The 16,527-nt window shown below is 43.8% G+C and overlaps 1 long non-coding RNA gene across 1 annotated transcript; it reads right to left on the bottom strand.

Annotated features, from left to right (window-relative positions):
• Positions 1-9,176: 9,176 nt before the first annotated feature.
• LOC122104060 lies at positions 9,177-14,045 on the bottom strand. The gene is made up of 3 exons (XR_006146876.1): positions 13,932-14,045; positions 11,088-11,159; positions 9,177-9,330 (listed from the first exon to the last, which is right to left on the bottom strand). It is a non-coding gene; the product is annotated as an uncharacterized LOC122104060 (long non-coding RNA).
• Between the last annotated feature and the right edge of the window lie 2,482 nt (positions 14,046-16,527).

The following is a 16,527-nucleotide window of genomic DNA, read 5'->3' as shown; positions in this document are numbered from 1 at the left end:
GAGAGCTGATAATTTTTTTTAACTGAAATCATTTTCTGACCGAAGCATGCACACACAACAGATTTTCCATTCCTTCTGCCTCCTTTCAGCTCACATTTTCCAGACTCTCATATGATTCTAATTCTCCATAGATTGGCTTTGCTGTGGGTTATTTTTAGAAATGGATTATGGATGGATTGTTCTGGTTACCCCGCTTCTATTGTTGCAGCATCATTTTCCTCCCTAAGGAATCCTGAAGCATGGAGCAGAGCAACATAGATCTGTCAGCTGCCCAGAACTTTTCCAATAGTCTCTCCTTGACCCCTGGTCCAGCAATGTAAGGTGTTCACAATAGGGCTGGTGATATGACGTGATCAAAGCTCAGAATTAAAGCAGAACTTACCAGTGTCCCTTTTGCTTTGCCAAATCTCTGGTCATGGCTCATCCTGATGCTTGTTGTAACAGAAGTCCTGGCACTGGACCTGCCACTCCTCAAATATAGAGGGGGTATAAAGAATACCTCCTAGCTGGTCAGGAAGGTGGTTGATGAGTTATCAATGGCCAGGAAAGAGGCCTCGTGTCCAGAATGTCTTTCTGACTGGTCTGTGCTTGCTAAGGAAGGTTTGTCTGGAAGATTCATTGTGAATGCTGCAAAACCCTGTCCTATCAAGGGAGGAAGTAGTTTATATCCAGGAAATCCCACTCTACTTCACCCATCCATTTATTCACACACTAACTGGGAAGAATTCCAAAGGATCACTGTTCGGGTACTGCAGTACATATAGGAAACAGCTGTTGCCTGATTGAGCTAGACTAGATATACACCACCATGGTCCCAAGAGTCTGAGGCAAATCTGTCTCACAGAAAAGAGCAAAGCAAACATAACAAATAGCACCCAGCCTGGTATTTATGGGGATGATGGAGTGTTGTATTCATGTCTCTGTTACCTTAAAAGATCAATGAAAACCAGTGGTCAGTAACGAGTAAACATAAACACAAAATCTCTCTTCTCTAGGAAAGCAGGGCTCCCCTGGGCAGAGAGAAAAGATCTAGATACATGGCTAACTCCTTGCATTTTTGAAGGGTTTGGAGATTTTATTTTCATCGGTGATGTTATCTGATGGATGAAATAAGCTTCATTATCTAGCCCTCATTTTTCAAGATAGATGGACAAGATCTGGAAAAGTGAGATTATCTACCCTTATACATTAGTCACCACGACTGAACCCCCCACCCTGCAAGTCTCCAAACCCAAGCTGTGGGCTGATCCACTACCACCACCCCCCCTCTCCCCCCCCCTCCCCTGAGGACAGCACCCTGCCGCTGCTGTAAATTACCTTCCTTGTGATTTCCTAATTAAAGTGGCAGTAATTAGCTGTGTCATTATAACATACATGACTGATGGCAATGTAGCCCTTCCCTCCACTTGCAAAGCTCCTTTTTACTTCCGACTGTCTAATTAGGCCATGAGATAATCCCCCTAGCAAGCTGCTGACCCCATTGGAAAGCCCAGGCTGTATCTGTAGCATCCTAGCTGGGAATTGAAGTCTTCTAGGTATTGGTGAACTCAGAGCCTTGCAACTCCTGAGTTTCATCTAGAGCAGGCCATTTCCCTTTCTGTTGTTTTCATCAGGTGGCTCTTACTATCAGTGTGTATTAGTTGTCCAAACTAAGGCATTTCCATGTATTTCTATACATGGATCTCATGTACTTGGATCACATCCACCCCCTCTATATTCTTTCTTATTCCTCCTTCTACCTTCTCCTCCCCCCTTTATCTCCACAATAGTCTCCTTTTCACTTTCATGATGTTGGTTTTCTTTGGTTTGGTTTGGTTGATTTACCCCAGGCTCCCACAAAGGAGAGTAAAACATGGGGTACCTGTCCATGTTGACCTGACTTATTACACTTAACACCACAATCTCCAGCAAATAAAACTTCATTCTTTAACTTCATTCTATACCCTTCTGTGTATAGATCAAACACTTGAAAGCCATTTTGTTCTCTCTATGTCCGTTGGAGATCACACTTGATTTTAGTCTAAGCATAAAAGTTGACACACACACACCACATGGAAAGGGTCAGCTTACAATTTTGATAAAAATGAAAATTCCATTACAAACAGAGCATCACAATACAAATTAATATGACAGTGCCCAATGAAAGAGAAGGAAGGGTGTACAAAAAATAGGTTCCTGAAGACATAAAGGCTATAGCTAGTATAGATCCTGGTCAGTAATATACAATCTCTCAACTTAAAAATTACAAACTAAAACAAAAGAAAGAGACTTTTTTTGCCTATCAGATCACTGCAAAGATGATTAAGAACTATAAAACCACTGTTGAAAAAGACTGTCAAGATTTTCCTGCTTTTTGGTTGGGGTTCATAAGTTAGTAAGACTTTTCTGGAAAAGGATACATAAAGTAGTTCGGTATAATTAGGGGTCCAAAAGGATAAATAGCTTAAGTTCTAGAACCAGAATAAACCTCACTTTAATTATGTTTTTTAGCTATGATAGCTAAATAAGGGTATAAATAGCTAAATAAAGGTAAACCCTTAGGCAAGTCATTTACTATTTCCAAGCCTCAGATACTTGGTCTATAAAATGAGACCAAATAAAGTACCCACTTCCTTAGGTTCACTGGGGATTGACTAGCCTTTTAAACGCTTAGGAAAATATGTTACCATGCCAATGATCTCTAAACTTGTGATATGTACATGTTTTCCTAATTATAATAAGGGATTGATAGGGTATAATGCTGTCAATCATAATTATTACCCTAAAATGCCTTGCCCAATGGAAATAAGACCTGCCAATTGCTAGACCTTTTTCTTTTTTTTTCAAAATTGTAACTTTTGTCATCTACAGCTTATCCCTGGAAAACATGTATTTGTTTTTTTGAACGATTATAAACTCGGTTATAATTTTACAAGCGGTACCATTAAGTCTGGTGCTAAGAATAGCCAAGGAGATGAATCAAACTTTGCTCTTTAGAGTTCAACATAATGTGTCAGAGTCTAAACTCCTTAGAACCGAAAACACCTGCGCAAGGAAGTTAAGGTCCTTAACTTTACCAACTACCGGAGCCTTTCTCCAGCACACAGCTCTCTCTGCATGGGAACAAGAAGTAATAGGACCGACACCAGTTTTCAGCCATGTGTTACATCCACCACTTTTTATCTCTATCTTCCTAACAGTCTCCCTTTCTCAGAGGGTTGGAGATTGTTTTCAGGACCACTGAGCTCAAGTTCCAATTCTGCCTCAGTCTCCCCAGCTGGGAGAGGTCTCCATGACCCAGCAGTAACATAACAGAGGCCCTGAAGGCTCCACGCGGCCCTGCACACTGCGGGCGGAGGCCTCAGCTGGAGAGGGCTCTCGTGGGAGCCCTTGGGAGCAGGGTACAGGCTGTACACCGGACGGCGGCAGCAGCTGCTGCTGTGCATCCTCACGGCGTCCTTCGGGGCCTCATGGTTACCTTAGCAATCGCTTCTGTCCCAGAGCTTTGGGCAGCAGCTGGGATCAGCTCACGGCAGGACTAAGGCTAAGGCTGAGTTGTTTCTCTGCCAGGACTCGAGGCTTGTGCATCACAGAGGACTTGGACTTCTGGGTCAGGGTGGAGATGTCACCTGGCAGGGCTGAAGGCCTGTTTCCCAGCTGTGTGTGCAGACACGTGACCTCTGGGATTCCTTCCTCTCTGAGCAAGTCTGGCCAGCATCCCAACATGGAGAAAGCAAGCTGTTTTTGGACACATGTAAAAATTGACAGAAAACCATTAATGCATGCTAAATTAACCTCACACACACATTTTTCTCCAACTATTTCTTTACTGAGATTAAATGGTCGCATACATTTCACAGTGCTGTGGCATAGTGATGCTCAGCGAAAGTCACAAACACTTTTTAACCTTTACAGTGACCATCGTCATTATCTTCATCTACAAAGCTTATGAACTCTACGAACTTCAACAATAAAACTATTTCTTCCACACGGGGTGGTATGTACATTTCTTTCCTTTCACACGGTGTCAGCTGTTCCCTCTTTCCCTCTCCTTCCCTCCCTCCCATCGCTGCCCTTGAGTTGCTTAGTTCACTTTCATCAATGTCCAGTGCAGCTGATGGGCCCTCTGCTGTATTTTTTCACCTGTTTTCCTCTAATTCTGTGCCCTCCTCCAGCTCAAAAAAGGACAGAAATTCTATTCACACACACAATCAGAGAAGGCAGTTGGACGGCTAATTGTAGGTTCATTGCAGTGGGTTTAGGCCAATTTAAAAACATTTAGATCCTTAACCATTTAAGATGAAGTTCAGCTGACCTCAGTCTTCTGACCTTCCAGTGACTAATTTTTTCTGCTCAGCTGCTGGCCCATTAAAGCCATTATGCCCGTTGGCACCTGGGTGGAGCCCCAAGTCCTTGGAGCCCCAAGACATTGTATGCAGGGTCAGGACAGGAGAAAAGGAGAGCAACTCATATTCCCTTGGAGAAGTTTCTTGCTCTCTCTGAGCCTCAGCTGACTCACTCGGAATACAGAGATGATGGAATCTTTTGGGCCTTCCTCAGGAGGTTGCATGAGGACCTAGGAAGGAGCTCTTGGACCAAGTGGAGGAATGCTGGCAATGGAGACAATGCAGAAGGGGGCTTGATGTTTAGAAAAAAGACAAACTTTCTTCCAAGAATGATGTGGTTTCTTCCCCTAGACATCTAGGATGTAATAATCCCTCAGCCTCTTGAATGTTCTGCTGGATTGCCTGTTTCCTTGGAGGTGTTGAACTATAGTCGGTAGTCTGGACTAACATTGTGGTTTACAATGGGAGTCCTGGCTCAGTCTCTGTGAGACTGGGTTCTAACCTAAGTTGGCTGAGTCAATGGTGTCCAATTTGGCGGTCCCCCAATAAAAACTCTGGACTTCAAGGCTCAGGACAATGTTCTTGATTGTCAGTACTCCATCTGTGTTGTCACTCATTACTGAAAAAAGTAGTTCCACTAGAAGGAAACTGGAAGCTGATGCCTGACCCCTGCCCTGTGTGCTGCTTCTTGCTGCTGCTAATTACCTGTGTCCTTTCATTGTAATAAATGAACACTTCCTGGATGCTGGAGGCTCATGCCTGTCATCCTAGCTACTCAGGAGGCTGAGATCTGAGGATCACAGTTCAAATGCAGCCTGGGCAAGAAAGTCTGTGAGACTTTTATCTCCAATTAAGCACCAGAAAAGCCAAGAAAAGAAATGTGGTTCAGGTGGTAGAATCCTAGCTTTGAGCAAAGAAAAGCTCAGGGACAGCACCCAGGCCTTGAGTTCAAGCCCCAAGACCAGTGAAATAAATAAGAAAATACACGAAAAAATACATTGTACCTCTGAATATGACAACTTTGGTGAGTTCTGTGATTTTTCTACTGAGCTTATCTTCCAAACATCCTCCCACTGAAACTTCAGCTTGGAACAGGAACAGGAATCAAAGAAGGCTTAGGAGCCAAGGAAGAAAGCGCAGGACTCTGAGACAGGGAGGCCACTTTGCTACTCCTGGTCACCTCTCACCTGTGCTCCAGCCTCTCAGCCATGAGCTCTATAAAAGGAGATGGACATAGCAGGCCCTATTACAACACACCCATACAAATGAGAACACTCCCTTTCAGCATGTCTTGGTCCATTTGGGCTGTCATAACAAAATGACACACACTGGATTCTTTTCTTTTTCTTTTTTTGTGCTGGTCCTAGAGCTTGATCTTAGGGCCTGGGTGCTGTCCCTGAGACTCTTTGGCTCAAGGCTAGCACTCTGCCACTTGAGCCATAGTGCCACTTCTGGCCTTTTCTGAGTAACTTATTGGAGATAAGCCAGCCTGGGCTGGCTTTGAACTGTGATCCTCAGATCTCAGCCTCCTGAGTAGCTAGGATGACAGATGTGAGCCACGAGCACCAGGCTATACATTGCATTCTTTACAGACAGAATTTCATTCTCACTGTTCTAGTGACCGGGAAGTCCAAGATCTAGGTGCTGACAGAGAAATATCTGGTGACAGCTCACTCAATTTTTGGTGCTTCTTACTGTCTTCTCCCATGGTCGGAAGGGCTAGGTGTGGGGGGGAGGGGTCCTCTCTCCACCACTTTTGGAAGGCATTAATCCCATTCTTGGGGTTCTGCTCAGGCCTAATCACCTCCTGAAGGCCCCCTGTCTAATTCCTTTGGGATTTGAATTTCAACTGGAATATTTGGAGGACACAAACTTTTAGGTCCTAGTATGGCTTCCAATGCCTATATTATGTCTTGGAGCTCAGCAACCTTTTTGGACCAAGTGGTAACCTGGAGGATGTAAAGAAAAGGAAGGCAAAAGAATAGACGGCACCTCGGTCACAACAGACATGCAGTCAGCCCTCTGCTCTGGGCAGTCCTCTTCCGGACCCATTTACATGAGAAAGTGAACCCATAACTCCTTTAAGACACTGTGCACTGTTAGATCTATTCCTGAAAGGTATTCCTAAGACCAGAATGACACACATGTGAAGTAAGTCCCAGATGTTGAAAGCAAGTTCCCACTGTGGTTTTCCTGTCTGCCCCTGACATGAACGTGCCTCTCTGTCCACCGGAGAAATGGATGCCTTTGCACAGCGTGCGTGTATGCTCTGTCATCCCTACAAGAAAGTTCCAAAGAGGAGCGAAACTGGCAAAAACAAGTCCGGCTCAAGATTTAGGGACCACAGGTCAGGAACAGGAGAATCTGAAAGGACAGGTATATTGACAAAAGACGTACTTGCAAGTCCTAAGAATTTTTGTCAATATGATTATAATACAGAGCCTGATGAAGCTTGAGGAAGCTAATGAAGTGTGTGTGTGTGTGTGTGTGTGTGTGTGTGTGTGTGTTCTAAAGGAGAACTGACTATGTATTGACTATGTATTTGGCCAAATTCCAAACTGGCAAATGGTATGATAAGTCTTTGGTCACAGTCCAAGCTAAAGCTAAATCTGTCATTTGGTCTAAAAAGAATGAATTTTTATTTCTGAAACAACTTAGTAGACAACCTAAAATTTGAAATTAGAGTATATGAACCATATCTCTCCAGCAGCAATTGCTAAACTTTTCCTAAACAGCCTCTCTAACACTTGTTAATACTAAGTAGATACCCATTGTCTACTCTTGACGGAAGATGATTCATTTGGTCTGCTGACAGAAGGATACAGATGTAGCTAATATAGACATGGCAAACAAGTTCCCAAGATTTTCTTACATGCTTTTCACTTTTTAAAGTCAATCCACCAATTAATTGATAAATCAAGTCCAGTGCTGGAAAGCAAACCCTCATATGTGCTGGGCAAGTGGTCTACCACTGAGGTTACAGCCCTGCCTATCCTTCTATTTTTAGTAAGCATGAGGTTTAAAACACCGCTTCTCTACTTGCTTGGCTGGAGAATTTGGTTTGTGATGCTGATACAAAATCTGTGAAGCAAAGCCACACCCTACAGCTCTGATTGCTTGAGGAGAAATACTTCCTCACAAATTTGAAGCAGACAAAATGGATGATCCATGACTGAGACTATCAAAACCCACACAGTGCAGAGAGCTAACGGCTTGTGCCTGCAATCCTAGGTTCTCAGCAGCTGAGATCCAGAGGACTGAGAGTCAAGCACAGCCCAGGCGTAGAGCTTTGTGAGATGCCATGGCTCGAGTACCAGGCAGAGCAAGCAAACCAAGCCAAGTGTGAGGCCCTGAGATCAAACCCAGGTACTGGAAAAACTAAGCTAAAAAATAAATGAAATCCCTCACATGGAGAAACAGATAACCATGGTAGCCTTCAATCCATTTTAAAAATGGAATTGATAATTAAAAGCCTTAAAAAAATAGATCACTAGAATCTCTTCATGACTTTGCCAAACATTTAAGGAAGTAATACTATTTCTATTTTCCTAGAAAATAGAAGCAAAGAGAATACTTTTCTAGTAATTTTAAGAGGGCAGCATTAATCTAATACCAAAGACATAAAAATATTACAAAAAATGAAGATTACAAGCCATTGTCTCTCCTGAATGTAGACATGAACACACAAGGTTGAATTAGTAATATTTTTAAAAGATGACATTGTAATCATTTAGGAATTCAGAAACCAGTAGTTAAACATTTCACAAATCAATCAGCATAGTTTTAGCAGACTGAATTAGAAAACTCATATAGTTGAGCCATGCTGGAAATTCTTAATAATCTAGGATTAGAGTGGAACTTCAATAGCATAATGAAGGCAATATACAAAAACCCTACACCTAACCTCACACTAATGTTAAAAGGCTGAACAATTTATCTTTAAGATTAGAAAGAATGCTTGGCTTTGATGGTCCACACCTATAATCCTAGGCACTCTGGAAACTAAGACCTGGAAAACTGTAGTGTGAAGCCAGCCTGGACAGAAAAATTGTTGAGATTCCATCTCCAAAATACCCAGCTAAAAGCAAGGCTGGGGGCATGTCTCAAGTGGTAGAGCAATGGCCAAACAAGCAATCATATTAAAAGGGAAGCACTAAGTTCAAGCTATGGAAGAACTGAACACACACACACACACACACACACACACACACACACACACACACACACACGATTGGGAACAAGTCAAGGCAAGAATATTTCTCTCAACAATCCTATTAAAAAATATTTCAATAAAAACCCAACATACAGATTGGGGGAAAAAGGAGACTACAAATATTTCAAAAATGCCATTTTAATTTGTTGCTTTTCTTTCAGTTTTTGTTTCTTATACTTTTGCATGCACTTGATTCTTCCTGTTATGTATTGAGAATAATTTTGCCCTGAAAATTGAAATCTAGAAATGTAGAATAGTAGAATGATGTAATTGGTTCTCAAGGTGATGAAATTATGCCTGAATTTCCCATGCATCTCAGTTTTCATTGCAAGCACACAAATGTCAGCCTTTCACTGAAGTAAAAGAATGTTTATATCAGCCCAGAGATGTCAAATATAGGTAAGCGTTTGCCTATTTCGCTTCCCAGAGGCACTAAGGAAAATCCAGTAATATATGTAGATAAATACTCAGACCAAAAGTAAAACTTAAGCGAGTCCAGTGAGTGCCTGGGTATTTCCAAGTTTTCTAATCTATTAGAAGCCTTGCCCCTAATTATTTAGCCTAAGCCCATGCTCCCAAATAATGCACTTGATTAGCAGAAAAGGAAAGATTTTAATACATTCTCTCTTAGGGTTCCAGAAGGATGCAAACTTGTTTCAAAATATGTCTTGTCTGTTATTTGTTATCATAACCGCAACTTCCCTTCAGATCTCTGTAGATGCCTTCCGATTGCTTCAACATTGCTGCTTTCCCAAGCAGACTGCTCCTTCCTTCCTCATCCCCAGGCCGCAGCTGGAACAATGAATACAATTAGTAAAAAAAAAAAAAAAGTTAATAAAATATAAAAACTGTTAAGAAAAGCCTATAGCTCACTGGAATACAAGGGCAATCTCTTAACATTTTTTTCCTACTATATTCAAGGATCTTTAGTGTCAGATTGAAAAAAAAAAAGCATTAAACCTAAAGGAATTAAATCTAAAGGAATGTGATTCTACCCACAAAGGACACGTCCACCGTTGTCATTCTGCATCCCAGGGTCGCTGATCCCTTGTGGTGCTGGCTGTCCATCAGATTATAGGGGTCTTATTGAAGTCTCCTCACAAAGTCAACACACAGTCTACACTGTCTGCCATTGTGCCATAAGAATGCCCTCTTATGTATAAAAATAGTATCAAGGTGTCCACACTTCTATGTATTAATAATTTTAAAAAACTCATATTCAATATCAGCATAGTGTATTATAAATATATATCATAGTCGACAGAGTGAGTGACTTTCTTCTCTTCCTCTTTCCTTCTTCTTATCTGTTTGAACTCCACCCTAGGGGGTTCCAGTATTCGAAATCTTAAAGTGTGTGTGTGAGTGTGTGTGTGTGTGTGTGTGCGTGCGCGTGTGTGTGAGTGTGTGTGTGTGTGTGTTCAACAAAAACTTTGGCCACCGGCATGTCTGTTTTAGGATAGTATGATGATGGTTCCTTTCGCCAGCTTGCTGCCTCTCCCGTGACACCTGAGACACAGAAAACTGACTAAACGTGATCATCGATGTTCCCCATAGCAGCCTCCCACAGCGCCCACAACTATCTGTTAACGATGGAAAGAAATGTTTCCTGTTGTCAGGGTCTCTGTCATCTAGAGGAAGAGGTAATAATTACAATTTGCCAGCTATAAGAACGAATGAGAAGGTTATAGTTCCTGGTTCAAATTCTGCAGCAAGAATTCTGCCTTTTTACCCCCCTGATGTATCGTTGACTTTAAATGAAAGTCTTAGCAAGATACTCTAGTTGGAAGTGCGTGTAACCATCTCCTACCTTTCACAAGCCATATTATGTCCTATGTGGCTAATAATGTGACGTCCTGACCCTGATCACTAATAACGTGACTTCCTGACTCTGATCACTAATAACGTGACTTCCTGACCCTGATCACCATGCCCACTTTTAGCCTCTGCAGGTTGTTTAGATTCATGGTATTTCTTCCCTGCCTATATTTTGGGATATGTGACATAAATTTTTTTTTTGAGGAGATGTAGCCTCTCTCATTACTTCCACAAGTCCAATTCTTAGCTGAGAAAGATGGCAAAGTAAATCACGGGTTGTATGCTGAGCACCGTGGGTCTTAACTGGGATTCTAACTGCTCAGGAGGCTGAGATGTGAAGATTGTGGTTTGAAGCCAGCCCAGGCAGACATATCTGAGACATACTCATATCTAATTAACCAGTGAGAAGCCAGAAATGGAGCTGTGGCTCAAGTGTGTAGAGTGCCAGCCTTGGGGGGAAAACTGAGCAGGAGCAAGAGCTCAAGGGCCTGAGTTCAAGCCTCAGTATTGGCACAGAGAGAGAGAGAGAGAGAGAGACAGACAGACAGACAGACAGACAGACAGACAGACAGACAGACAGACAGACAGAGACAGAGACAGAGAGACAGACAGAGAGAAACAGAGGGTGGGAAGGAGGGACAGAGAGAAAGGAAGAGAAAAGAGAGAGAGAGGAAGGGAGGAGGGAGGGAGAGGGAGAGAGAGAAGGATAATGATGACCTATTAGATGTATTTACCTGGTTCTGGCGAGGGGACGGGAGCATGTGCACCAAAGTCACCCTTGGATTCATCCATGACTGGACGTTCATCTGGAAAGCAGAGTCCTGGTGTCAGTTTGCTCAGAATCTGCTGTCATCTGCAGTTCTTCCTTCACATTCAGATAGATAGATAGATAGACAGACAGACAGACCGATGTAATGCCTGCCTTGAGGCTTGAACTCAGGGCCTGGGCACTGTCGCTGAGCTATTTTGATCAAGGCTAGCACTTGTCCATTGGAGCCACAGCTCCGCTTTCAGCTTCTTGGTCTGCCTGGGAACTCGGGAAGCCTCCATGCAGGGCTGCAGCTCCAGCTTGGAGAGCCTTGCCTGGCGTTGCTGCAGCACGATCCTGCTTGCAGACTCCAGTCCCGTGTGACCAGCTACCAAGCGTCCTCTTGCAGGCTGAGCTGGCAGCTATGTGGGCCTCTAGTCCCTGGGCTCCCAGATACTGGGGAGCTGCCGCCTCCTGGGAAGTCTTTTCTCCCAAGCTGAAGCTCTCCCCAGAAAGACAAGACTGCAAGAACTCACCGCCCTGCTGGGGTTGGAGCAGCGGGCCAGCCCTGAGCGGCCAGGTCCCCACACTCCTCCAAGTTGAATGATTTACGATGCTAGGTTGGTCTAGTGATGTTTTTAATTAGCATCCTGGGAAAAGGCAGCAGCCTCGAGGCTTAGCAGTGAATCTCAGGGAAAGCTCTATAGGCTCAGGGAATCGCTTTGGTAACAGGATCAAACACAGACTCAATGAGCAGGTGTCATCTTAGGATGAGAAGCCAGGCCAGAGGCAATGTCTTCCTGGCTGGACCTGACTTAGAGGTGTCTGTCCTCATTCTGGACAGCTTCGCCCTCTCCCCAGGACTCAAGGGAGACTGCATCTGTAAAGGGGGCGGGGGGAGGGATGCTGGTCAATGGTGGCATCCCCTGAAGGCATTGCCTGGTGTCGGAGCAGTGTCTGGGATCCACAGGCCTGCCAGCACAGCGCTACCTCTGCAGGAAGATGAGCAGAGCAGGCAGCCTGGGATGAAGCAGACAGAAGTCCCGGGACACCCAGAAGACCATGCCAGATGCCGGAAGCACCTAGAGGTAAGGAGACTGTATCCAAGGTTTGCAGTCTCCGCTGGCTGCAGGATGTTAGGGATAGGCTCTTGTGACTTCTTAACTCCATGCCTCAACTGTCCTCTCTGTAAACTGAGGTGAGGATAGTCAGAGAGAATATCCAGGGGCTGGGAAAAGAATGCTCATTTCTCTTCCCTTTTCCCTTTCCTGACCCTTGCTCCCATCCTCTGTTACATATGATAATCCTGACTCCACTGAGTTGTGGCGAAAATCGCAATGGCTGATGTGCACTGCATCCTTGCTCCAGTTTTACTCATTTGTCTTCCCAATAAGCCCATGAAGTGAAAAACTACTATTGTCTCCATGCTCCAGGCACAGAGAGGTTAAGAAACTTGCTCAGGAAACACAGCAGCCTATATGCTACTGGCAGAAAATATGCAAGGCTTATCTTTGAACTATTAACCTACTTATTCTGAAGGATTATCTTTGATTTTTATTTTCCCCCCATGGGGTTCACCCCCCCTCTCAATTTCTAGATTATTAGTCACAAAACATGCATCTTTTTTTTTTGTTATACTACCCCAAGGAAGGTGAGATGTAGCAAACACAAAAATCACAATTTAGCCTATCTCGGGCTGTTGTTGTATGCTGTCATTTACCTGAAATTCCCAGAATATGTTATTTCTGAGGCCGAGAGCAGATTGGAGGCTGCCAGAGAGTGGGCGGGACCACGGGAACAAGAGCTTCTTGAGAATATGACCCCTTTCCAGAAGTGATTAGAAGAATTCCAGAACCAGATAGAGACGGTCTAGGATCCAAGGGCAAGGAGTGCTAACCTTAACTTGTTCGCTTAAATGGTTCATTGTTTATGATAAATATCTGTCATCACTTTGAACAGGGGTGAAGGTGTGCTACCCATTTCTAACCCTGGAATCCGTGGCGTTGACTGCATGGTTTTGTCATGGTTGTTTTGGTTTGGCTTGGTTTTTCTCTACCTTCTTGCATGGTGTTTTTGTGAACAATTACTCTGGAGGCTTTTCTTGACCCTCTGGGAGAGGCCAGGCCCTGCATGGCCTGCTCGACCCCTCCAAGGTCTGAGCAGAGGAGGCTCTCGCCAGACCTGTGTCCTGACGAGCCTGCCAGTCCACTCCAGCCTGGGAAGGGTCAGTCATGAGGCTGCTCCTGAGCCTCACCACTATCCTCCATCTGTGATGGAACACTGAAGGGAAATCACTCTCCCGCTACAGCCTCCTCCATCCTTTGTGGCTGCTACACCCTGAGTCTCACTGAGCCCCCAAACTGTGCCCATCTAATGAGAGTGATAAAATTGAAATGCATGGTAGCAGGTGGAAGCTTTGAAAGATCTTAGGATCTAGAACTTTCTCTGTGCTCTGCCGCCTCTCAGCCATGCATGGTGACACCTGGAAGGTGCCACTCTATTCTATTCAGGCCTCTGGCTGTCAGGCCTTCTACTAGAGACTCTTTGTTACAGGACCCCACTGATTCCAGATTTTATCCTCACTTCCAGAAAAGCAAATGAGTCAAAGAAAACATCCCTTGATAAAGACTCAGGGCAGTGGCTCCAGATGGGGTAGAAAAGCTAGCTGCTAGCCACGTCCCTCCTATGCAAACAGCACATGAAAGCTGGGCAGAGATGGCAAATAGTTGTGCCCAGGGCTCTTAGCTCTGCCACCTGGCTGGGCAACTCAAAGTGACCTAGTCTGTCTCCTAGAGCTTGGGTTTTCCTTGACTGTGAATGGAAGACTTACAGAGAGCTCTGCTGCAGGACTTCCTGGAACAGGTCAGTTCATGCACTGGCTGGGTCATGACACGTAGTGGGTGGAAGGGGCCGGCCCGGGACGGTAACACATGTGGACTTTCAAACATTTCCTGCTGCCGTGATGCTTTCTGGGCTTGCAAAGCCGAGGCCTTGGCACAAAGCCTCACAATGTAAATAAGGAAGTAGCTGCCAGGAACCAGATCTCCTCACCCCTCTGAGAAGCAGGTGCCAGGGGAGATAACTGGCGGCGTTGCCACCTAATGCACACGGGTGATTAACTGCCCTCGTTAGAGTACTTTCTCTAAGTGCAGCATATGAGTCTCTTGCTGTGGGTGTGGAGAGAGTTCAGAGCACTGGCACCCCACTTCCTGAAGGGAAGAGCCACACACAGTGCCATGGAGAAAGCTGACAGGCCAAACGTCTCCGCATACAAAGTCACAAGATCCCTAGCCCCTGGCTTACTGAGTTCTACCATACCTTGTCTTCTTTCCTGAGCTTCAGAACCCCTCAATTAACACCCGGTCTGGGTGCAGTGGCCAAGATCCCAGAACTGAGTCAAACTAAGCTGTGTTCCAGTCTCCTGCCTCCAAGAGATGAGCAGACCTATTCACCTTCATAGCAAATCCTTCCTGCATGAAGGGCCTCATGCTGTTAGATCTAACCTGCTAGGGTCTTGCATATTCAACATCAGTCAACACCACTGTGCTATGTGCGTGCCTCTGTTTCTGCTTTTCTAGCAGTTCATCCAGGCTCCACTGCCTTTGCATTCCATTTGAATAGTATCAGTCCAATAAGCAAGACAAGAGTTTCTCAGCCCCAGGCATGCTGGGTAAAGACCCACATCCTCACTGAGTCTGCTAGTTCTAGGAGACACTTCATAAACCCCTAGCTACTCTTGGCCTGGCATTATTTTTCTTGAAGCCAGGATTAGGGAGGGGTCAGCCAGGGCAAGACAGAGATACATGCCAGTAAAGTATTTTTCTGTGCAGTCTTCACAGCTAACGGGAAGTATTTGAGTGCCAATTAAGTTCATTCTAGGGGAAAACAAAACTTATTCTAGGAAACCTTATAAATACTGTCATTAATAGCCATATCATATTGGGCTGGTCAGCTGAAGCAACAGTTTAAAATTAGAATATTTAAAAGCCTCCCTGAAGTTAAGAATAGAAAAAATAATGGCAAGTTGCCTTTGAGACATAATCTAAGGGTGATTTTAGCTAACTGAATGTAGCTGGATGTCCAAAGAAGGAAAACTTCACTAAGCAAACTGAAGCCTTTGCCACATGAAAATTATCCTTGAACCAAGCACTGGTGGCACACGCCTGCCTGCAGGCCTACCTACCTCACCAGGAGCCAGAGATTCAGAAGACCAAAGCCAGTCTGAGCAAGAAAATATTTGAGACTCCATCTCTAATTAATCAGCAAAAAGCTAGGCTAGATGCATGGCTCAAGTAGTAGAGTGACAGCTGTGTGAGGCCTTGAGATCAAATCCTAAGACCACCAAAAAAGAAAAACAACAATTATGCTTGAAAAGGCAGCCTTCCAGCCTTCCAAAAAAATAGTACCTGCTATTTAATGGAACACAGTGGAGTACGACACTTGCCATTTCAACTTCTTCAACTCAATAATCACAAAATAAAACATGAATCAACTTTCAAACTTATATGCTTTTATTCCCCAGAAAAGCTGGGTTCCAAAATGTCTCATGTGTAAACTTGAACAATAGTAACAATTCTGAAAACCTGAAAGGCAATATAAAAAGAAGAGCTAATACAATTTTTTCCCAAGTCATTCCATTCCTCACAAATGGTACAACATCATTCTTTCTGATGGAGGAGTAGAATTCCATTGTGTATGTATACTATATATCCACTCAGCCACTGAGGGGCATCTGGGTTGATTCCGTATCTTGACTATGGAAAACAAGGTTGCAGTGGACATCTAGACCCAAACAAACATAGATTGCTTGGCTTCTCTTATTTGTGGTAAATAGAATGTGCCTATAAATCTACAAGTAAACACACTGGATGCTAAAACTAAAAGAAGTACACTGGGACAGGATAGATTATATAGGTCTCTAGGCATTCACACAGAGTGAGACCAAAAGAGGAAGTTCTTAGAAGAAGATCACATAGGCTCAACAGCTATGTGAATCTGACCATATGAAATAATTTTTATTGAAATGAACTCCAGGAAATGGAAACAAGGATCTTTTCTTTCTCTGTTGCTATTTTTATTTTCATTTCCTTTTTGTTTCTTAGTTTGTCTGTCTTTGGGGGTGAGAGAGGGAAAGAAATGGAGGGACTAAGGGTGAACAAATGCATCAGTGATATTAGACACTAGGTTGAAAATGAACTGTACAACCTGTGGATGTGAACAGGAGGGGAAAATGGGAGAGAGCAAGGGAAGGAGGGACATTATTTAAAAAGAATTGTACTCCTTACCTGACTTATGCAAACATAAACCCTCTGTACATCACCTTTTCAATAACAATAACAATTTTTTAAAGAGTTAGATGGAGACACTTTTATATAATTATGGTGATTTGTTTTTCCTAAAGGAAAGTTTTTCCTTTTAATGATAAG

Source organism: Dipodomys spectabilis, unplaced genomic scaffold (assembly GCF_019054845.1).
Source record: "Dipodomys spectabilis isolate Male_0828 unplaced genomic scaffold, ASM1905484v1 ptg000021l, whole genome shotgun sequence".
NCBI lineage: Eukaryota > Metazoa > Chordata > Mammalia > Rodentia > Heteromyidae > Dipodomys > Dipodomys spectabilis.
This window is presented reverse-complemented; position numbering and strand designations above follow the sequence as displayed.